We start from the raw sequence: 23,812 nt of genomic DNA, 5'->3' as shown, positions 1-23,812 counted from the left end.
GTTCTGGTTTTATTCCATAATGGTCAAAAAATATACAAGGTATAATTTGTATTCTTTAGATTTTTTTTTTGCGATTTGATTTGTAACCTAAGATAGGATCAATTTTGGAGGATGATACATGTGCTGATGAGTAGAACATATACCAATTTTTATTGGGATTGAATGTTCTGTATTTCTCTGTTAAGCCCATTTGTTGTTCTAAAGTAGTGTTTAAGTCCATTGCTTCTTTGTTTAGTTTCTGGTTGGAGGATCTGTCCAGTTCTGTCAGAAGGGTATTGAAGTCTCAATTGTTATGGTGTTGTAGGATATCACATTGTTCAGATCAGTTAGGGTTCATTTTATGTATACTAGGAGCATTTAAGTTGGGTACACAGGTATTTAGAAGAAGATATTTCTTCTTCTAGTTACTACATAGTTTCTATCTTTGTCTTTATTTTTGTTGGTTTAAATCCAATTGTATTTGCATATGATACTTTTGCAACTTCTGCTTTCTTCTGCTTTATGTCTGCCTAAAACATTTTCCAATGCTTTATTCAGCATCTTATTTTGTCCTTAGAAGTTAGATGTGCTTTCTTAAGACACCGTAGAGTTGGCCTGTGCTCTTTTTATCCAGTCAGCTACTTGGTGCCTCTCCAATGGGGAATTCAAGCCATTCACATTAATTGAGAGAATTGATAAATATGATGTGGTTCTGCTTATCTTATTTTGTGAAGGTCCATTAGCTTAGTTTTATCTGTGGTGCCATTGTGGACGCTAGGTTTTGTCCTTTAGTTTAGAAGATACCTTATTCCAACTGAGTCATGCTGGAGTTCTGAAACTACCTAGAATCTTAATTTCTGGGTCTCTGGCAATACTTGGGAAATTCTCCACCATGATATCTTGAAGAAGAGTTTTTATGCTTTTAGAACTCTCTTGTCCTGCTTTAGGGATTCCTATGATTCAAATATTCATTCATTTGCTACATTTCTGTATCTTTCTCAGAGAGAGCTCTGCTTTTATTCCTCCTCCCCCCCTTGAATGATTGGATTAGTTCAAAAGTCTGTGTTCTCCATGTTCAACTCTCTGGCAGAGACTCTCTGCTATGTTTTGAATCTCCTTGAATGTCTCTTTCAATTTCTTAAGCTCTGCTATATCCTTTTATAATTATGTCCCTATCCTTTATGACTTTGTCTTTAATTTCTCTGATTTCTTGAGACAGTTTTTTTACTTCCTTTTGGATTCCTTTTCCCTCTTCTTCTCAATTTTATTAGTCTTATTTGACATCCATATTCTGGATTCTATTTCTGTTACTTGAACAATTTCTCAATGGATGGTATTTTCAGCTGTATCGCCTTTCTATTCTCTTGGGGAAGTAGATCTGCTCTGATTTTTCATGTTGCCAGTGTTCTGCTGATTCCTCCCCATGGGTTTTTTTAGTTTATTTATATATGTATTACACATTTAAACTGGAATGTTAGGTTGTGCCTGAATAGTGATAGATAATCTAGTTGGGATCCCTTAGGTAGCACCCAGGAGACTTCTTTGAACACTAAAACTGGTGGACTGACACCAGATACAGATGCCCCGAACTGTGAAGCTTAGTAGTCCCTTCCACTACTGACTATTCAAATGTAGTGCTGGTTATGCTTGTGGCCCTTCCTGCACTCAGCCTCTGAAAGCTCCCTTTTGGGGCTGCAGCTTGTGAGGATCCCTGAGAACCAGTCTTGCTTTTTCCAAGCTAGGTGTAATAAGGGCAGGATCTGAAGGTGATGCTCCTATGCCAGAGGTAACTTACCAAAGTTCTAGATACAACAGATTGGAAATGCAGTGGATTTCACCTGCAGTTGGAAATCAGGTACCTCTAGCTTGCTGTCTGCTTCCTGGGCTTTCCCAGAGCTAATCACCCTCTCTAAGTTTGCAGGAGGGAAGCTGGGGACCAAACCTCCAGGAGGGGTCCACTGGGCACAGATGCCAGACAGAGCAAATCCAGAGGATAAGGAAAGATCCCTCTTAGAGGAGAAAGACTTAGGAGAGAACCTGCCTCATCAAAGATATCAGGAGAGACCCTGCCTCATCAAAGATAGTGTAGTTGAGCCACAATTTCCTCCCACAGCAGGGGCAGCACATGGCAGAGATCTTAGAGTTCCCACCGGACACATGGGGAGATAAGGCCTATCTGTCTTTCTTTCTATGCCTGACTAAAGATCCCACATTTTGCCTGTTACCTTTGCTGCCTTGATTGCCATGGGAGCTGGGTAGGAACAAAAGCTCCTTCTCCTTTCTGATGCATGGGGTTGGGAGCAGTCCCTCTAGGCTGTCTGGGTTGAGCTAGCACTTCTGCTTGCCTGGGGGCTGAGAAAGCAGGCCTCTGCAGGCAACTAAAGAAAAAGAGGTTCTTCTAAGTTCCTGCCAGACATGTTAAAGAGGACAGTAACTGTCTCCCATCCTTTCCCTCTCCTCTCTCCCTCCCCCCCACCCAGCTAAGATTCTGCTGGTTGCCCAAAAATTGCTTTATATCCTACCAGGCAGGATGGGAGCCAGCAAAGGCTACTACTAGGTGTAGGAAAACTGGGACTTACTTGTCCTTTGTGGCATCTGCCATGGGTTGAGAGACCTTGTGTTTTGCTGCTCTCGGGGAGTCCCTCCCCATGGGAGAAGGATCCCCCTGACCTTCTACTCAGCTCTGAGCTTCTCCCACCTGGTCCTAACTGTTCTCTGGTCTTTCATTCTTTTTCATCTTTATCCTCACAGTTTGTCTCAGTGGAGTTGTTGAATGTCTTGATTTCTTCTCCTTCTGATCTACCCCCCAATTTCAACTACTCTGAGTTTCCTTCAGTCTAATTTTCCTCCTGGATGGGGGCTTCTGATGAAAGCTGCCTCTCATTGGTCATCTTGTTCCCTTCAATTTGTAACTCTTTGGAAACAAACTTTTGAGTAAATGAAAATGTCAGAAAACAGAATAATGAATTTGATTTTGTCACCATGCCTTCATTAAACATTACCACAGTGCAGAAGGTAATGGTGGATGCAATACAGGATAGATCAGACAGGAATTCTGCTCTTGAAAAATTTATCATCTAGTGAAGGAAACAAAATGTATTGAAGTAAATGTATACTCAGCTACACACACTCACACATCCCAAAATAAAAATGGTAAATTTAATAAAAGGAGGACCAGATTAAATAGTAAAGTTACTAATATCAAACTTTTAATATTATACTTTTGTGGAATTTGTAGATGGATACCTTCATCAAGAATAATTTTTACTTGAAAAGAGGAAGTCAGGTCAAATCACAATGAGAGAGACAGTGATATAGTTATTTATAACCATGATGAATCGCTTTCCAGTTGGCCTCCTAAAACAGAGTGTGTATGAGTGTGTAAGGAGGCAAAGGGAGGGAGAAAGGGCAGTAGGGGTCTCTAATTCTGCTTCAATAACTGAAACGATTCAAGAAAAGAACTCTCACTGAGGGATAAAAAATAATGTGTGACATATCTGATTATTACTTAATGCTAATTTGAGAAGAAAATTAAATCATTTTAGTTAGTTGACAAAGCCAATGACTGATGGCTGCCTTTTGAAGTTTTGAACCTGTACTCGCCACCTTATTAAAGAAACTTCTTGAGTAAATTGGATGCAGCCAAGAATGTGGGCATCTGTTTTGATGTTTGACAAGGACTTCCCTAAAACAGTGTTTGCATTATCAACATTATTAATTTTACTGTAATGAAAGTCCCAGCTAATATAATAAAAAAAGAAAAGTAATATTAGTGTACATAATAGGAAGAAGAATAAAATTGTCATTTTCTGTTATTTGAGTTAGATAAGATTATGAGAATTAATAGGACTGTTCAGTAGGAAGACTAGATATAAACTTAATAACTTAATAGAATACTATGAAACACACAGGAAGATGTATGCAAGATATGAAGAGAATTCCAACTATTATTAAAAGCCTAAGAGAAGACAAATAAATGAAAAAGTTTGATATTAATTGCTAGATGTTCTCAATATTCTAAAGACATCATTCTCTAATTATTAATAATTCTAAAATAGTTCATAAAAAATTTTCATTAGTATTATTTTTCAGAACTTGATAGCCTAATTCTAAAGTGCATCTCAAATATAAATACTTGAGAAGAGTCAGTAATTTTTTCATTTAAATGGGGAGACTGTATGAATCAATATTTTTGAAATATGGTAAAATTATTCCACAATTAAAAGAATAGGATAAATTGATAGATATAATTATTTATAAGAATTCATTACATATATTAAATCCTTGAATAAAAATCAGATTGTATATTAAAGACATTGAGGCAACTATATATTTGTAAGAGAGAAAAATTAGATTTTTACTCTTATACCACATTAATTTACTAGGGCTAATCTTCTAGTAATTTAAACCACAGACGGATGGCTTAAACAGTGGAAATAGGTTTCCTCACAGTTCTATAGACTGTAAGTTTAAGATTAAGGTTTCTGGGGGGGCTGATACTAACACTGAAAGTTTTAAATGTAGAATCACGCTAATAGGCATCACTGTCTATAGGTGAGATAGTATTTATTTATGTAACGTTTTGAAGGTTAATTGTACAATATGTACCAAAACTTTTATAATTTTTCAAATGTTTTTACCTAGCAATTTAATTCTACAAATGTGTCCTAAAATAATCAGAAAAACATGTGTATAAGAGACGCCATATTTCAGACAGCCTTTTTCTGCAGGAAACATAGAGGTCTAAATATTAACAATGGCCTTTATTTGCAGAATCTTAGATGATTTTTGTTATATACTTTTTTAAATTTTTATTATATACTTTTAAATAAGTGTATTTTCCAAATTATCTATAGTGCATTTTACAATAGGAAAATAATATTATTTTAAAATTTGACAATTCCTTTTGGAGGTAAAGATATTTAGAAATTCTTTATGTGGGAGAATTTGGAATTCTTTATGTGGGCATTGACCTTTGAATGGAGTACAATTTACAGAACTGTAGCAGCAGAAGACTGGGAATGAAGGTTATAGAACAGAGTTTGATCAGATGTACTTAGTAGCTTTGTTCTGAGCATAGCAAATGACGGAGACTAGAAGACACCAGTCAGAATTTCGTAGTTGGTTGGGATGAGGTTATGAAAATCCTTGAAAGCCTAGAACAGAAAAGCTGGTACTAGGAAGCCAGTTAAGTTAGAAGACCAGAGTAGAGGTTTCACTGACAAGTGTGGGGTCCATGGGATTGGAGAAGAAAGAATACATGGCAGAGGGCGTGGGTGTGCACGGCATAAATGTAAAACAAAGGAAAAGAGTCAAAGAAAACAGAAGTTTTAGAAAGAGAGAAGGAGAAAATGCAGATGTAAGCATTAGCATTCATTGACCAAATCGCATCAGGGGCTGCGATTCATGCCCTCGAACACCACTGTACAAATGTTATTTGTGTTCGTGTTATGCAAATTCCCAGGTCACTGCTAGTAACTGGAAGAGAGAGAATTCAAATCTATGTCTTTATATTTTTAACTCCATTATACCTCATCTATGCACTTTGTGATTTAGAGATAAAATCATGTAAAATAATTTTGACTTAGTTAAGTCTGAATACGTTATTTCCTTTCCTGCATTTTTCATGCTTGTTCCTTCAAAATTATGTTTCAAAATTCAAAGATGGAAGTTCAAGGACATTAGTGAAGTTTCCGATGTTTTAAAACATCTGGTTCTTTACTGTGTCCTTGCAATATAGATCATCTGGACTGCTTTTGTCTGCTCCCTTCCACATGATAAATGCGGAGCAGAATGCTAACATCCTTAGGCAAGGTCTTACTTTAGAAATGAATTTAGCGAGTTGTTGCTGATAAAAGCTTTTGATGAGGCTAGAAGATATAATTGACAGTAGACACAATAAACTATATGGCAATTTACATCAAATGAAGACCTTTATTAAGGGTGTTGTTTTCCAAAAGAATTACATGTGTATAATTTTGTATTCAAAAATAATCTATAATGCTTTTGACATTGCGTTTTTCTCCTACCATTAAATAACTACAATATAAAAGCCAGTAGACTTTTTAGATGGACTCAATTGTTTTCTTTCTCTTTGATTTAAAAAAAGAGGTACATACCCTAAAAATGACATTTCACTAACACTAAAATTACTCCTTATTAAAAAATGCAACAAAACTATAACAACAAAAGGCAAAGTTTACCCCAGCATTGGGAATGTATAGTTGAAGGTTGTGTTTTCACTTTTAAGTTGTTAAGTGTCACATGAACAGTAGATGATAATCTCTTCAAATTCCTATTATTAATGTTTTACAAAAGATACAGAGCAATGCAATTTTTATAATACAAAACCAATTTTTAATACAAGAATGAGCCCTATTAACAATTGCAATAATCATAATTTTTAACAAATTACACAGCTAGGTTTTGCCCGTCTTGTGATACATCTAGTTTTACAAATACTAGATGGCTGAATAAAACTCTCTTTAGCAATTAACAAAAATCTGTCATGAAGAGATTGCCCAGCTTTCTTTGTAATATACTTTGGCCCTTGGAAAACTGACACTTAAAAACAGCAACAACAACAAACCCTAGTTCTTATATGGGGTCTTTCCTTTAAAATCCAATGTTAAGAATTTAATTGTGATATTTTTCCATTGCAGGAAGTTAAAAAGTATGTATCTAAATTTAATCAGGTGTTAATGCTGTGGACATTGGTTTGTTTTAATGCTTTTCTACTTTTTGTTGTTGCTTTTAGTTCCCTGAGACAGGCTCACACTTTGTTGTCCCTCCTAGAGTGCAATGCAGTCATCATATTTTGCTGTAACCTCACACTCCTAAGCTGAAGTGATCTTCCTGCCTTCACCTCCCATGTAACTGGGACTATAGGCATAGTCCACCGCACAAGGCAAATTTTTAAAATTTGTTATAGAGACAGGTTCTCACAATGTTGTTCAGGATGGTTGGTCTTAAACTCCTAGCCTCAAGCGATCCTCCAGTCTTACCCACCCAAAGTGCTAGGATTACAGGCATTAAGTCACCATATCCGGGACTTAGTCTTAAATTCTCCATTTTTTAGGCATAAGCAGAACAGTGTCAAATGCAGAAGACTTTAGTTTAGATGAATTTCAAAGTTTAAATCAGTCCATCTCACTTCCTGTAAAGTGAGCATTGTGTGGTCTTGATATTTGAAATCCAGTAGAGCTGATTTCATAATCCAGGCTTTTTATGATTCGTTTTTGGTATACAGTTTCTCCTTTTAATAGATTTCTCAGTCTTATTATTATGTTTAAATGGCACTATTAATTAACCACCTCACAGGGTTTTAGTGAGGATTAGATGAGATCATATGTGGGAAAAGTACAGCATTTTTAAGTGTCTCTTTTCCCTCCCCTCCCTTCCCCTCCCCTCTCTCTTCCTCCCTCCCCCCTTGCTCTCCCTTTCTCTCTCACTTAGACAGAATCTTACTCTGTTATCCAGGCTAGAGTGCCACAGCATCAGCCTAGCTCACAGCAACCTCAAACTCCTGGGTTCAATTGATCATCCTGACTCATCCTCCTGAGTAGCTAGAACTACAGACGCCCACCACAATGCCCAGTGATTTTTTATTTTTAACAGAAATGGGATCCACTCTTGCACAGGTTGGTCTCAAGCTCCTGTGCTCAAGCAGTCCTGCCTGGGCTCACAGAATGCTAGGATTACAGGTGTGCACCACAGGTGCCCAGCCTAAGTGCCCATTAAGTGATAGCTTTTGTTATACATAATAACTTAATAAGGAATAATACAGAAAGCCACACTATGGAACAGAGTTAATGATTCATTTGATTGGTGAATTTCCTTTTCATTTAACAAGCACTCATGGATTCTAGGAGCAGCAGAACTTTGCATTGTCACTAGCTTGGGTTACCACCTGCATTGGCTGTTTTCCTTAACTTGTTTTATTTTTGGTATTGAATTGTGTGCAGTGTAGATGTAATAAATCTCCTCACCCCTCAAATATTTTTCTGTAGACAGTAGACTGGTATTCCTTAAAAGACCATCAACCATGCCATAAAATTCCTTCAGAGCACAATGCTACAGGTTGAGATTGAGTTGCTTGATGTAGCATAAGAGCAAATTAAATACTTTATAAAGATAAACCATGTAAGGTAAAATGGTGCTTTAACAGAGAGACACTCAAGATACCCCAGTTCGTTGTCTCCTTCCTGGTTCCTGTTCCCTCATTAATCCTGTTGTCATTTCTTCTACTGTACTTTCTCGTGATTGTAATTTCTTGATACTAAGGGAGACTTGAGATGGGCTCTTGGGTTGGAATAAGTTTCTTAAAATAGTCTGTCAAAAAATATACCCAAAATTTAAATATGTAAAGAGAATGTAAATGAAGTTGCAGAAAGTTTCTAGGCAGAGGAAATAAAGATGTGTAAATATGCTGTAGAACCATTAGTATAACCTAACATTTAGCAAACTTGAATATCTAATTAAGGTTTCATATGTTCGTACTTCCTGTAATGTATTCCTCAAATGTAATGGAGTTTTGATAAGTATATATTGCCTTTCTTTCTAACCACATTAACATTAGGTTGCACCATGTCCCTTGCCCTGGCTAGTCAGTGTAGCCAGAAAAGATAGAACAGACCACTCTGGGCAGAAGCTTTGAGAGCTATTCCTTGGCTTTGCCATTTTCCTGTTCCCTCTCCATATAACCATTCCCTTGGTAAAGAATCTAGTTTAAGTCTTGACCCCAGAATAAATAAGATGTGTGGCAAATGCACCATAATGTTTACAGGAACACAATAAACAAAAGAAAAGATGTGCAAACAACCCAAATACCCTTCAATAAATGGACTAATAAATTGTAGCATATGTATACCACACCATACTATTCAGCTATGAAAACTGACGGAGATTTTGGATCTTTTATAACAACAAGGGTGGCTTTGGAGAATATTCTCCTTAGCAAAGTATCACAAGAATATTAAAATAAGCATCACATGTACTCTATTCCAATTTGAAATGAGAAGATTAGCAAATACAGACTTGCATGAGAGACAAACTAAATTAAATTCAAATAGGGGGCTTGGGAGAAGAGGGTGGGAAGCTCCCACCCAGTGGGTACGCTGCACCCTTCCTGGGTGTAGGACAGCACGACCATGTGGATTTTACCTTACAGAAACCATTTGTGTAACCTAATTGTATGTACCCTTTCACGTTAACCTGAAATTAAAACAAACAAAAATAAAAGATGTGGGGTCAAATTACAGCCACTCTGCAAAGGAAAACTGAAAGAGAGCTACTGAAATTTTGAAAACAATTTGTTCCTGTGGTATAATTTAGAGAGAGCTGACTAATTCAAAATTATTATTAGAGGTTCTGATGAGACTGGCCTGTAGTCAGTCAATAAAGAGCTGTTTTGAAATGCCCAAACAGCAAAATAGATTCTACATGAAATCGGTCAGAACGTTTCCTTGTCTTGATTCCGTATGGACATATGTATATTCGCCACCCTTTCCATCCTAGCTCAAAAGTTACTATCTCTTCCAAACCTTATTGTTTCTCCTGTGTAATCTTTTCCTATTCCAAATATTCGAAACCCTTCCTGTATACACCTCTAGCATCTTTAAGAAGTTTATCTCATTGATTTTTATTTACGTCCCTCACTAAGTGAGGATCCTGTGCCCCACTTTGGAGGTTAGGATAGTGCTTCATATTCAAGAATTCTTCAGTAAAAGAAAGAAGATTGTGAAATCTTCTAACTGTGACTAACTTCTAACTTCTAACTTCTTCTAACTGTGAAAGAAGATTGATTTAATCAAACTCAATGAATAGATCTGAATCCTTCCTTTCTATGTGCTGAATAACAGCAGATTCCAATATAAATGTGTTGGCATTTTGAACTGTCCCAGTGGTGTTCTGCTGGTTATGCCAAAGTAGAAGAAAAATCATTTGGGATGGCCAGACTGTCTTCATTCCTTTTAATGTTGTTTCATTTTGGTTTTGTTTACTGGTGAAAGAGTTCTGTCTCTTCGGAACGTGATAGTGATCTGGGAGGATAATAGTCCAGGCAAAATTTGGTGGAATTAGAAAGAGCAGAGAAAATGAGAGCTTTGAGAATAAACAAAAAGTTGAGGAAATTTTAATATTTAGTTCTGAGCTTACTTAACAGTGGATAAAAATGACAAAAGAAATATAAATAAAAATGAGAGAGAGGGGAATGGAAGGAAATGATGACAAGGAAGAAGACTAGGGGGGAAAGATGGGGTAGCTAGTCCTAAACCTAAAGGTCTGTTAAAATAAGAATGGAATGGGCAGTGCCTGTGGCTCAAGGAGTAGGGCACAGGGGTGGTAGGTTCCAACCTGGCCCTGGTCGAAAAGAAAAGAAAAGAATGGAATGCCTAACACGTTTGCAGAATGTCTAAACAGGTTGTACAAAATCTAGAGATGTTCACATGTATAATAATGTTAACAACAACAAAACCAAGCCCTGTGAAATCATTTAGAAAGGTTGATTCTGAGCTGGTGTGTGTGACTGTGGCATAAAATGCCACACCAGAGAAGGCTTAATTAAATGGTCCTGAGGCAGCTGGGTTACGGTTTGGTTTTTTAATACCATTTAGGGGGACAGGAATTGGAGGTAAAGTAGTCTGAAAAGGATGCATTTGTTTAGTCCAAAAAGGTGGGATATCTTCAAGTGGGGGCTCATGGGTTATGGGTGAGATCAAGGATTCCTTGATTTGTCATTGTTAGAAAGGCTTAGAAATTAAGTTGAGTCAGTTAATCGGAGACAAGTCATAGTAACCCACTTAAGTGATCCATCCATTAAGCAAACTGATGGCCTGTAGGTGTGATTTAACTCTTGCCCTGCATGGCCTTAGGTCCTATTAATAATTCAGTAAATTATTGTCACAAGAAGACTGTTTCATCAGTCTGATGATCTCTGTTTTAACATTAATGCTGGTCAATTATTGTCTAAATTCCTAAAGGGATGGGTTGTGCAAGGTATGGTGTGTGTCATACTTCTGTTCCCTTCATGGCCAGGAAAATAATTAAGATCTTTCTGGGGGCACCTAGACCAAGAGGGGACTAATTCAGTTGATGGGAGGGGGCTTAGGATTTTTATTTTAGTTCACTAAAGTTTCTGTAAAGGAATTAGTTTTACTATAACTCAGCATATGCAGCCTTCCAAAAGGCTCTTCGGAGATACCATCCTTTGTTTATTTTATTTTCCACAAAAATATTGCTACAAGAATATATCTCACAATAATATTATTTTTCCACAAGAATATTATCAGATTTTTGTGAATAAAACATTTATCAATCACTTATTCTGTTTTATGTATATTTCTACCTACTCTGCGAGCATTATTTAATTTACTACCCTCATAATCTTCTCAGGTGAATATAATTATTTTTCCATTCAAAGGTGAGAAAATTTGAACATATTTATTTTTAATGAAAATGTAAAGGATTTATGGAGTATGTCCTATGTACCAGAGACACTGCAGGGTGATGGGTATGTATTGCTAAGTAAATCAGACAAGGTCTCTCACTAAAGTAGCTGGTAGAATTATGGCGGGGACAGAAAAGAAAGATACAAATAAATAAATAAACATGCTTGGGTAAGGGAGGTATGTAAGGTTATGGGGACTGTTTGGATATGGCCGAGATGGTCTCTCAGAGAAGGTGACATCCAAGATGAGAGCTAAGGGATGAAAGAGGCCAGGCTTACAGAGTGTAGAGGCAATGGTGAGTGAAGTCTTTGAGACAAGGATAAAATAGTGTCTTGGAATACCTGAAAGGAAATTAACATGGCTGGAACATAGTATGGGTTAAACAGAATGGTGAAAGATAGAAACAGGCACCTTGTTGGAGAATAAACAAAAGTTGGGTATTTTTGTTAAAGCTCAGAGTCATGTATTTTTTTAAAGCTCAGGCAATACAGTAAAGGGTTTATATTTTATTCATGGTACAATGGAAAAAAGCTAATTCAAGTGGAGTTGCCAGATAAAATAAAAAATACCAAATATTTCATGGAACATACTTAGAAGATAACCATTGTTTATCTAAAATTCAAATTTAACTGTTTATCTTTTATTTTTATTTGCAAAATCTGGCAATACTACATTAAAGGTTTTAAGCAAGAGAGTAATATAATCGGATTCATGCTTATAAACTAAGAAAGCTCTCTAAATTCATAAAACTGATAAATGTCAAAGCCAAAATTTGAACCCAGATCACTGAATTTCAGAGAATACTCAAAAATAATATCCTAATTACTCCACTATGTTTTGGCCTATTAATATTTTCTATGATACATATGGTATTGGGGAGATCAGTAGATGAGTAGTTTAGGATAAAGGCAAAATTTAAGACAGAAGTGGAGTGCTAAGCTACTCTGAACTTGGAGATATAAGGCTTGGGTGAGGGCCAGCTAGCATGCACATGCACGAAAAAAAAAAAAAATCAAAACAAAAGAGACAAACCAGAAAATATATTTGTAGATCATGATAAGTTACTGTCTTAGTTGGCTGGTTGGTTCAGGCTACTATAATAGAATACCATGGATTGGGTGGCTTATAAACAACAGAAGGCTATATATCTCACTGTTCTAGAGGTTTGGAAGTCCGAGGCCAAGGGAAGTCCCAGATAATAAATGGCTAGCTTTTAGTACTCTCTCTGTCCTCTTTGATAAGGGTACTGCCCTCATGGCCTAGTCACCTCACAAAGACCCCACATCCTTATACCCTCACATTGGAGATTAGAGTACAAAATATGGATTTGGCAGGGGGACACAAACATCTTGTCTTTAGCAGTTATTCTCATGTCTATTCTAAAAATTTCAACAACCCAATAAAAAAAGGGAAGAAAAAGTATGAAATAAGCCAGTTTACAGATATAGAAATAGAAATGATCCTTTAACATGAGAAAACATTCTCAATATCATTATAAGATAGTTGCCTATAAGATTATGAATGTATGAGCTAACATTTGGTATTGTTGTGAGTATAGAGAATAGAAATGTATAGATTGTGATGAGAGTATCAAACTCTCAGTCTTCTATAGATGATAATCACGAATCCAAATGATTAAGACACACACACTTAGACCCGTCAATTCTTCTTGAAGTTGTGAAAAATGACTTATGAAAGACAATGTATTTATTAAAGTTTATTTTGGAAAAAAGGTTAGAAACAAAGTTTTATGATAAAAAACTGATTATATGAATTATAATATTTAAATATAGTGGAATAGCATACAGCCATAAAAAGGAAGCTCTTTATGTACTGATGTGGAACAATCCATCACATATAAAGCTAGGAGAAAACAAAACAGGAATGAATGTACCCAAAAGTATAATCATTCAATATTTTGGTAATAAAGGGGAAATATGTACATAGCACGTACCCATGTTTAGATATCTGTATATATGTATACATATTTACATACAAAGTGCAAAATTGCAAAGACCTGGTAGAGTATTTGAGTAACTAATGATACGAGATGGTGGAGGCAGGAGAACTGGTCGGCTGGTGGCAAGGCTTGTAGCTCTGCCATTAGTCCCTTTTATACTTTTTCAATTTGAATCCATGTGTCAGTATTTTTTATGCAAACAAGCGAGTTTTAAATAATACTTTAGAAAAGTGCCTCAGTAAAAATAATCCCAGAAACCTCACTTCGTGCCCCAGTTTCCCTTTAAATATTTACATAAAAAAACCTAAAGAATTTGAGAAGATCATCGAAATGTTGCCAGCTTTTTTTGATACTTTCTAGGCCTACAGGACACATGCATGCTCACACATAGAATAACTGTAAAACTCTTTCTAAATAACCCAATTCAGGTAGATATGAATTTAAATTAGTATAATCGGAAACCACATTTTGGAAAAATAACCAAGATCTTGCCAGAGACTAGCTTTTTGTTTGGAGATGTGAGATTCCTGAATTTAAATCTCAGCTTTACAATTCACAAGCCATATCATCATATATAAGTTACCTCCCAGAGACTCAATTTCCTTACCTCTAAAATGGAGATAGAATTACCTCTCTTATAGTGTGGACATGATAAAATATGTATCCAGGCACTCGTAACAGGTACTTCATACATGGGAACATTTTATTTTGCAGTATCCTGAGGCCTTTCCCCCTCTTTTGCTACGTGAAAACCTATCACTGCTCATTGAACAAATGGCGGAGTTAGAGCCGAGTTACTACGAAATATAGGCTGATATACTCTCTTTCTAATCATTTTCTAAACTTTAAGATCATCAGAAAAAAATATATATGTAACACACTGATGATAACTTTCGGAGTAACAGATTAACACATTGAGCCCACATTTCAGTGCTATTTTTTCCAGATTACTTTGGGAACATATTCCTGAGTAACACTACCTAAAAGGGCGGAATCAGGCCAACTTTATTAAATTTGCAAGTAGGTTTATCTTTTGGTATTTTCCACCCTCACTGCTATATTCAATAAATCTCCACTTCTCTTCCAAGAATTCCCTTCTGAACAATAGGTCAAACATTTACAGGTGGCTGGTTTTGTTTTCTGGGTTTGCAGTCTGCATGTTATGAACTTGGATAGAGCTCATTAAAGCTTCCTCTCCGCCTTTTATTATAAAAAGCTCAAATGACAGTCCTTGAAGAACACCCTCTGGCTAAATATTATTAAAATCCAAAGCCCAGTAAGAACAATCATTTGCTGGTCAAATATATATTCCTCTAATTTGATATATTGTTTTAACAACATTCTCAAGGGTGGCTTTTCTGCCACTGAAAAGACTCATTTCAATAAGCCAAATATACTCGATTTACTTAAATTAGTGTACTTATGATAGGCCAATTTCATAATTGTTCTAGAGTAAGTAATCTCTCAATAGCCCATCTTGGGCTGACTTTTGTTTATCAAATAGAATAGTAGAGTCTACTTAGTTCTGAATATTACTTGATTTGAAAATACAATCCTTTCATTAATTAACCCTGACTTAGTGGTAGAGGTGACAGTGATTTAATATGATATTAGTCAAAATCTCATCATATAAACAAAGCATTATGAAATCCCAGATTCCTCATACTTCAGCTTAAATCACACCTCTAAGAACTTCCTAGTTATATAATACTTAAAATGTGTTTTCTCCTTCATCTTTTAATGTCCTAAAATTCTACCTTCCACCCCTCACTACAAAAAAAAAATTATATATACATATACATACACACACACACACATATATATATACACATACACACACACATACATATAGTAATTATTTAAATCTATCTCTTTTGGTTCTTCAAGATTTTGGAGAAAGAATCGAATTGGTATTTTGTCCTGAAATCTTGCATAAAATGTTTCCATGTGAAAGGTAGAAGAGTTTGGAATCATTTTCAAATGGTTTTTTAAAACGTAATGTTGTGTCTATATTTCTTAGTGTCAGTTACATAAAATAATGAGACATTCTCTATACCTCTTTTTATCTGAGCTTAGACGGTACCTTAATTCTTGGGGTCAAAAAGAGAAGATCCCTAATATATGCTTTTCTGACCTTTTTTCCCCAGGATGGTTTTTATTTCTTCTACTTCTGGAAATGAAGATCCTGAATTTTATGTCCTCTTTTGGGGTGCTTTTGGGTCTTTCTACCCAAACCTGTGATCTATTATGAGCTCAATTTAAAGCTGATCTACATGAGAAGCTCATGAAATAATGTAATGTTAGTTTGGGAGAAAACTCCCCACAGATCCACATGCCCATCTGTCCATTCATTTCTCCATTTGTCCATCCGTCCATTCATCCTTCCTGGCTCTGCTGGAAGTCCCCTTGTTATGCATTCTTATCTTAAAGGCATTTCTCTCGCAAGCGTGTAAAACATCATTGTAGATTGGAACATGACATTAAGAAGCAATGCATTTTTGAACAATTTCCCAAGTGATTTCCCCAAAGGAGCCGTGCATTATAGTGCGTGGAAGAGGGACATGTCATGATGAAAGTGGTTGTTTTAGAAAGATGTCTTTACCAGTGGGACTAGAATAGATTGAAGCAGATGGAGTCTGAAATCATAAGTCTCCTGAAGTAACGCAGACATGAAGGGGCTTAGGGATTGGGAATGGTGAGAGGGAAGGGAAAGGAATGCAACCTGGAGGTATTTTGGAAGGGCGTAAGAACAGTATATGCTGAGAAATTGGATGTAAAGAAGAAAGGCATAGCACTTTCCATGATTTTAATAATTTTTTATTTTTGAAGATGCTAGAATCACACTATGGATTATTGGAAAGTTTTCTGATCAGCAGTTTGTACATTAGAGTTGTGTGTGTGTGGGGGGTCTATGCGTGCATTTATACTCGTAGCCATGCATATGTATAAACATTAAAAGAAAAAAAAGTCATATTCATTTCCTTATCCTAAAATCTGAGTGAATCAACTCACCTTTCATTTTGCTTCCATTTTTTAATCTTCAATAACATGTTGTTATAATAAAAAATTAAAAGAGGCCTCAGCATTTCTGGTGGGTTTAATTTGATATACGGGGATACACTGCCAGCTCCTTCAGGTTTCATAGCTCTCTATATTTATCGCAAAGATTTCACAACCTTGTTTATGATTCCAACCTGCATCTTTTTGTCCCCAGTGTATCCTCCCTGTCTTCAGAAGGCTGCCAGGAACAGATTGAAAGGAACTCACTTTGGCAGACCACAACATTACATTTCACTGATTTCTGTGTTATTCCAATAACAGCTACAACAAGGCAAGGATCCTAATGTGGGCATCACACAGAGTTTCGGGGCGAAACAGTTTTTAAAGCCGTCTTTTGAGTGAAACATACAGGTGATCACATTTCACCTAAGGCAGGATTTATAGTGTAAAATATTCATTCGCCAATTACCTTAGGCACCTCAAGATTGTATTTCTCTCCAGAAAATAGTTATAGACATTTAAATGCTCAAACTTAGAGGCTATCATTGCATCCCTCTCAGAATTTATTTCATAAAAACCTTTTTCAAACTTTTGCTAATGCAAAAGTTCTATTTTACATTAAGTGAAATTTTCCTATTGTATGGGCTAAAAATGCGTAGCTGAACATTGGGCGTAAAAAGAGTATATGCTGATAAATTGGATATAAAGAAGACAGGAAAGAAGTGTCTAGAAGGAAGACAGGAAAGAGGTGTCTGAAATTCAGCCCATGGTCTCTCTGCCGTCCAGGTCACAGAGTTCCAGAGTGCTGTGGGAGTTTTAATTAACATGACACTACTGTCTAAAACAGATAAACCTAAAATCTCAGCGTCTTAACACACCAGACATTTTGTTTGCTTGGTTTGTTTTGTATTCACAAACTCCTCTTGGTATGGAATGGGGGAGTGGTGGGAAGAGTGAATTGTTCTGACCACAATGAAGAGAACAAGACTGGCAGAACTACTGCCATCTATACCATGTGGCATCAGATCACTCTGAGCACGGCTGCCAAGCTGGCTTTAAAGATTCTGCATGGGTGGTTTTAAGGGGCTGCAAAAAGACAGCACATCAGTGACATTGACCAGAAAAGAGCACATCAGTGACATTGACCAGAAATCTCATACTGATTTGCACCTAACTGCAAGTGAGGCTGAAATATTCATTCTATCCATGTGCCTAAACAAACAGTGACTGAGATTCATGAGGGATTCTGCAAAGACTATTTCTTCCTTTCTTCCCTTCCTCCTTCCCTCCAATTTCATTTGCCTTTCTTTTCTCAATTTCTTGATGATATTGTGGACAACTGATTTTCAACCTATATTTTTTTATAACATGCGTGTTTACAGCCATGCTTTTTCCTGACTATACTTTTAGCTGCACCCTGTAGTTTTGATATTATAGGCTTTCTCTACATGTGACATAGGGGAATGAAAAAAGATAAAATCCTATTTTAACAGATATGTTTATGAAAATTGATTCTTAAAAAAAAATTAATGCTGTTATAAGCCACTATAGGCCAAGAAATATTCTAACCAAAAAATTCAACCAGGCTCAGTGGCTCACATCTGTTATCCTAGCACTCCTGGAGACTAAGGCAGGTAGGTTGCTTGAGCTCATGAGTTCAGAATAGCCTGAGCAAGAGTGAGACTCTGTCTCTAAAAACTAGTTGGGCATTGTAACAGGTGCCTGTAGTCCCAGCTACTTGGGAAGCTGAGGAAAGAGGATCACTTGAGTCCAAGAGTTTGAGGTTGCTGTGAGCTATGATGTCATAGGACTCTACTGAGGGCAACAGAGTAAGACTCTGTCTCAAAAAAAAAAATAAATAAATAAATAAAATAAAAGCTTTTTGGTATATTTTATCCTCTTTCTAGGTCTTATAGTTTTTTATTGCATTTTGAAAATTATGCAGAAGAACCGTGGAAATTGCATATATGATTTTTTTTCTTCTCTGAGTTTATCCTTTGGGTAGGGAGTGTGAAGATCTAGTTACTGAATACAATTAGGTGTATTGGCTATAAGGTAGTTTTAGTAAGTCTTAGTTCATGACTGGTGTGTCTCTAATTTCTTGGGCATGTTCTTTCTAGGCTCTTGATTGAGAGGTTAGCAGTTCTATGTTTCTTAAGCTCTAAAAGATGGAAAATGATTCAGTTCTTCTTGTTAGAGGTCTTGAATCAAGCTCCTTAGCTTCCCACTCAAAGCTATTTATTTGTGGTTTCTTGGTAAAAGTCTTGAGGGTGGTCTAGCCTCAGGCAGACTTCCTTTTTCTAGTAGGACTTTGTCTCCTGAGGAGTAGTATAATGGTGGAGATTTCCTTCTGCATTTTAGGTGTTTTAAAATAATTCCTCTAACTCCTCATGTTACAATTTTAATTCTGAAAAGCTGTCCACATTTTTATACTTTTCTAGATTCTAATCTGTCATATGTCGGGTCACCAAACCATTAGTATTTCCCTGGTTTTTATTTCTCCCAGTTTAGTTGCTAGGCCCAGCCCCAATAAACCCATATCTTCAGCCTGAAGTTAGAATTAGCAAAGTTCAACAGTAATTCTCAGCTGTTTTTAGAAATAATTCTTCTCTAAAATTTTTAGTATATCAAATCTTTGTTTTTCCTCAGCAATCTGATTTATTTAAAAATATGATCACAAATTATCCTGTTTTCTTTCTGGTACTTACAGTGGAAAGTAAGTGTAATGACCTAGCCAGAAAGACAAATCTCAGAATGATCACTTTTAAAGGATATCATCCACGTTTGTTAATCTCAATTGTCAACTAACCAAGTTTTCCTTCCTTTCTTCTTTCCTTCCTTTCTTCCTTTTTTTTTTTTTTTTTTTTTTAGATAAAGTCTTACTATGTTGCGCAGATACTAGAGTTCCTTGGCATCAGCCTAGCTCACAGCAACCTTGCAACCTCCAACTCCTGGGTTCAAGCAATCCTCCTGCCTCAACCACTCAAGTAGATGGGCCTACAGTCCCTCCCGTCCCACAATGTCCAGCAAATTTTTCTATTTTTAGTGGTAATGGGTTCTCACTCTTAGGCTTGTCTCAAATTCCTGAGCTCAAGCAACCAGGTTGGCTTGGCCTCCTAGAGTGTTTGGATTACAGCAAGTATTTAATGTATGATGTTTTGAAAAGCATATTCTTGTCTAGATTGGTTCTTATGCATATCTAGATATAGTTTGGACCTTGTGCCTATGAAGGCATGAGTCTTTCTGCTTGATATTCATTTCAGATTTTCTATTACATCATGCCCAGATAACACATTCCATTTTGTGTAAAATATCATTTTCTAGAAAGACTCTTATTCATTTTATCATCCTTTGTGAGAGCATGTGAAGTTTTAGAGGAACAAAAGTCCATGAAAAGAGCAGGAGAAATGCCCAGTGAAAAGGGGCCTGGTGACACGGACTTTAAATGTGCAATTGTTCTCGTGCCAGATTTCCTTCAAAGCACTGCCAATTGGCAGACACAGAAATCCTCACCTCCTCCCAGTGTTAAACTCAGCAGTCAAAAACTAGATATAGTGGGAAGTGTTGATTTAACACGCGGGAAGAAGCATGGTCTTTAGTAAACATTTAAAAGAAGGTTTTTAAGACTGTTAGCTTAAAAGGCAGACAGAAGGGCCGAGAGTAAGAGCAGGGGAGCAAAGATGACAGAATTGTACCAAAGTGAGGAGAAGCTGATTGAGAGGAAACATGAAGTTTGGAATGATTTAGACTAAAACTCCACTTTTAATAATGTATATAGTAGATTGGGTCAAATTAGATTACTTGTATATATATTTTATATATGTGAAAGTATATAAATGTCTATATACATATATCTGTGTGCATAAATGTTTGATGTATACATGAAGATATATGTATACACATGTATAGAAAGACATGTATATTTGTATATGTATCAGAACATATCTCGAAAACTATTTCTCTGTCCAGAAATTTTTGTCTATTTTTTAAATTAAATCATAGCTGGGTACATTAATGCATTTATGGGGTACAATGTGCTGGTTTTATACACAATTTGAAATACTTACATCAAACTGGTTGACATAGCCATGTCAACTGCACTTTCTTAAATATTGTGTTAGGACATTTACATTCTACACTTAGTAGATTTGACATGTACCCTTGTAAAATGTACCATAGGTGTGATCTGACCAATTACCCTCCCTCCTCCCATCCTCCCCCTCCTCTTTCCCCTTCATCTTGGGCTGTAGTTGGGTTATAACTTTCATATGGAAGTGTGGGTGCTTAAATATTGGCTTCATAATAGAGTTGAGTAGATTGGATACTTTTTCTTCCATTTTTGAGATACTTTGCTAAGAAGAATATGTTCCAGCTCCATCCGTGTAAACATAAAAGAGGTAAAGTCTCCATATTTTTTTAAGGCTTGCTTTATGTACTATGTTCTTGGCTGTGCAGAGCTTTTTAGTTTAATTGGGTCACAGTAATGTATTTTTGGTGTTGCCTCAATTGCCCAGGGGTTCCTCCTGATATTCCATGGTGTACATATACCACAATTTGTTAATCCATTCGTGGGTTGATGTGCACTTGGGCTTCTTCCATGACTTAGCAATTATGAATTGGGCTGCAATAAACATTCTGGTGTAAATATCTTTGTTATAATGTGATTTTTGGTCTCCTGGATATATACCTAGTAGAGGAATTGCAGGATCGAATGGCAGGTCTATTTTTAGATCCCTAAGTGATCTCCAAACTTCTTTCCAAAAGGAACATATTAGTTTGCGTTCCCACCAGCAGTGCCAAAGTGTTCCCTTTTCTCCACATCCACACCAACATCTATAGTTTTGGGATTTTGTGATGTGGGCTAATCTTCCTGGAGTTAGATGGTATCTCAAGGTGGTTTTGATTTGCATTTCTCTGATGATTAAGGATGATGAGCATTTTTTTCATGTATCTGTAGGCCATGCGCCTGTGTTTTTCAGAGAAGTTTTCTTCAAATCTCTTGCCCACAATGAGATGGGATCACTTGTTCTTTTATTGCTAATACATTTGAGTTCTCTATGGATTCTGGTTATCAAACCTTTATCAGAAACATAACCTGTACATATTTTCTCCCATTCTGAGGGCTGTCTGCTTGCTTTACTTACTGTATTCCTGGTTGTGGGGAAGCTTTTTAGTTTGATCAGGTCCTAGTAATGTATTTTTGATATTGCTTCAATTGCCTGGGGGGGGGGACCTCCTCATAAAATATTCTCCCAGGCTGATTTCTTCAAGTGTTTTCCCCACACACTCTTCTAGTATTTTTATAGTTTCATGTCTTACGTTTAAATCTTTTATCCAGTGGCAATCTATTTTTCTTAATGGTGAAAAGTATGGGTCCAGTTTCAGTCTTCTACAGGTCACCTGTCAGTTCTCCCAGCACCTTTCTTAATAGGGAATCTTTTTCCCACTAAATGTTTTTGAAGGTCATCACACTGAATGTTTTTGAAGAAGGTCATGCTTAATCACCTTGAAGAATGACCTCTATATCTACAGTTATATGTGTTTTAATAAAAATATATTGTATTAAACACTTTGATGTGTATAGACAATTTTGATGAATTTTATGATATAGTTATTAATATGCCATAATCAGGTTTTGCTTTTAATAAACTTTTACTTTGTTAAAGGAGAAAGAAGGGCAAGAACATAATTTAAACAACTGAAGAACATAATCAAAATAAACTACAATAAAAAGATTTGGTAAAAATTCTAGCAAAGTTGGGAGGTTTGAAATCTACTGAGAGAAGTATGGCTCTAAGCATGCATAGTCTCTCCCTTTTTACTTAAAAAGCATCACTTCCAACATATACTAGCTGTTTTAACACACTGCCTAAAAATATGTGAGAAACTTATAACATGGTCCACCTGAGTACATTTATTTTATCCTAACATTAGAATTATAATGATGGCTCTACATAGTAAGTTTTCATATTTAGTCATATGAACTACATACTTTATTCTTCCTCCAAATTTACCATGTTATTTTTGAGACCTTTCTGCACTATACTATTTTAGGAAAAATCAGTATACTCTGAAAAATTCCTAGGAGAGTTTTAGTGAAATTGCCTTGAATTTATAGACTACTGCATAAAAGTAAACTATGGTATAATTTTGAGTAATACCATCCAAGAAAATGGCACATATTTCCATTTATCTAATTGCACGTTTTTATTACATTGTTTTAGAGCTCTATTACTATGAGATATTTTCTAATTGTTGGTGCTGGAGACAAGAATTCTACCGGCTTTTCAATAGATGGGTTATGTATCTGGAATCCTCAAAGAAACTCTTGTTATTTGTCATGTTTTACGTGTCATTGCCCCTGAATAGCTAATATGTTATTGTTATTATCTGTGAATAATGATTATTTTATTTCCTGTTTCAATCTTTATATTTATGTTTCATACTTTATTCCAGACCACTGTTAAATTCATACAGAGATAGTTACATTCTTTCCTTATATTAGAATTTAAGAGGACTATTTTTTTTTTCTTTTTCTTTCTGAGACAGAGTCTCACTTTATCACTCTGGGTGGAGTGCTGTGTGGTGTTATAGCTCCCAGCAACTTCAAACTCTTGGGCTCAAATGATTCTCTTGAGTTAGCCTCCAGAGTAGCTGGGACTACAGGGCCCCCACCACAATGCTCAGCTATTTTTAGCGATGGGGTATCACTCTTGCTAAGGCTGGTCCCAAAACTCCTGAGTTCAAGCAATCCATCTGCTCAAGCAATCCACCTTCCAAAGTGCTAGGATTATAGGTGTTAGTCACCACACACAGCCAAGAGGACTAATTCTAGTCATTTACTTTTGTATAACATGTTTGCTGTAGAATTTTGATACATGCCCTTCACCTATTTTAATATAGTTGCTCTACTTCTAGTTTTTAATCTAGGAATTGTGTTCACTTTTAACAACAATAATTTATCAATTTTTTTAATCATCCATGATATCAATTATCAGGCTTTTCCAAGGGTAAATCTATCTCTGCCTGAATAGGATGTGAAATGCTTCTGTGTTTCTTACCTCTCATCTCCAAATGAGAAGAAAATGTCCTTAGTGACTTACATCACACTATAAGACCTTCCAAGGTAAGCAAGCATTGGGCAGGAGTTGAAGGTTTTACACGGATTAAAATCAAAACACAAGACACTTTAAGCTTTATAACCAACTTACTGATTAACAATATGATATCCATTTATTTCCTTAGTTATAAAATATAGCAACTGCAATAGAAGGAAAAAACCCACACTTTCATTCTTCCTAACCATGCCATGTAAAGTCCAAGAGGTGAAATTTAAGTGAGTATATTGGACTTTCGATTTTATTTTAACCCTTATCTTTGAAGAACAGTGGTTGAATATCAATATCAATACAAGTATCAATGTTTT

The sequence above is a fragment of the Otolemur garnettii genome, unplaced genomic scaffold (assembly GCF_000181295.1).
Source record: "Otolemur garnettii isolate 467f Iridium unplaced genomic scaffold, OtoGar3 scaffold00003, whole genome shotgun sequence".
NCBI lineage: Eukaryota > Metazoa > Chordata > Mammalia > Primates > Galagidae > Otolemur > Otolemur garnettii.
The sequence above is the reverse complement of the archived record's forward strand: the minus strand, read 5'-3'. Positions refer to the sequence as shown.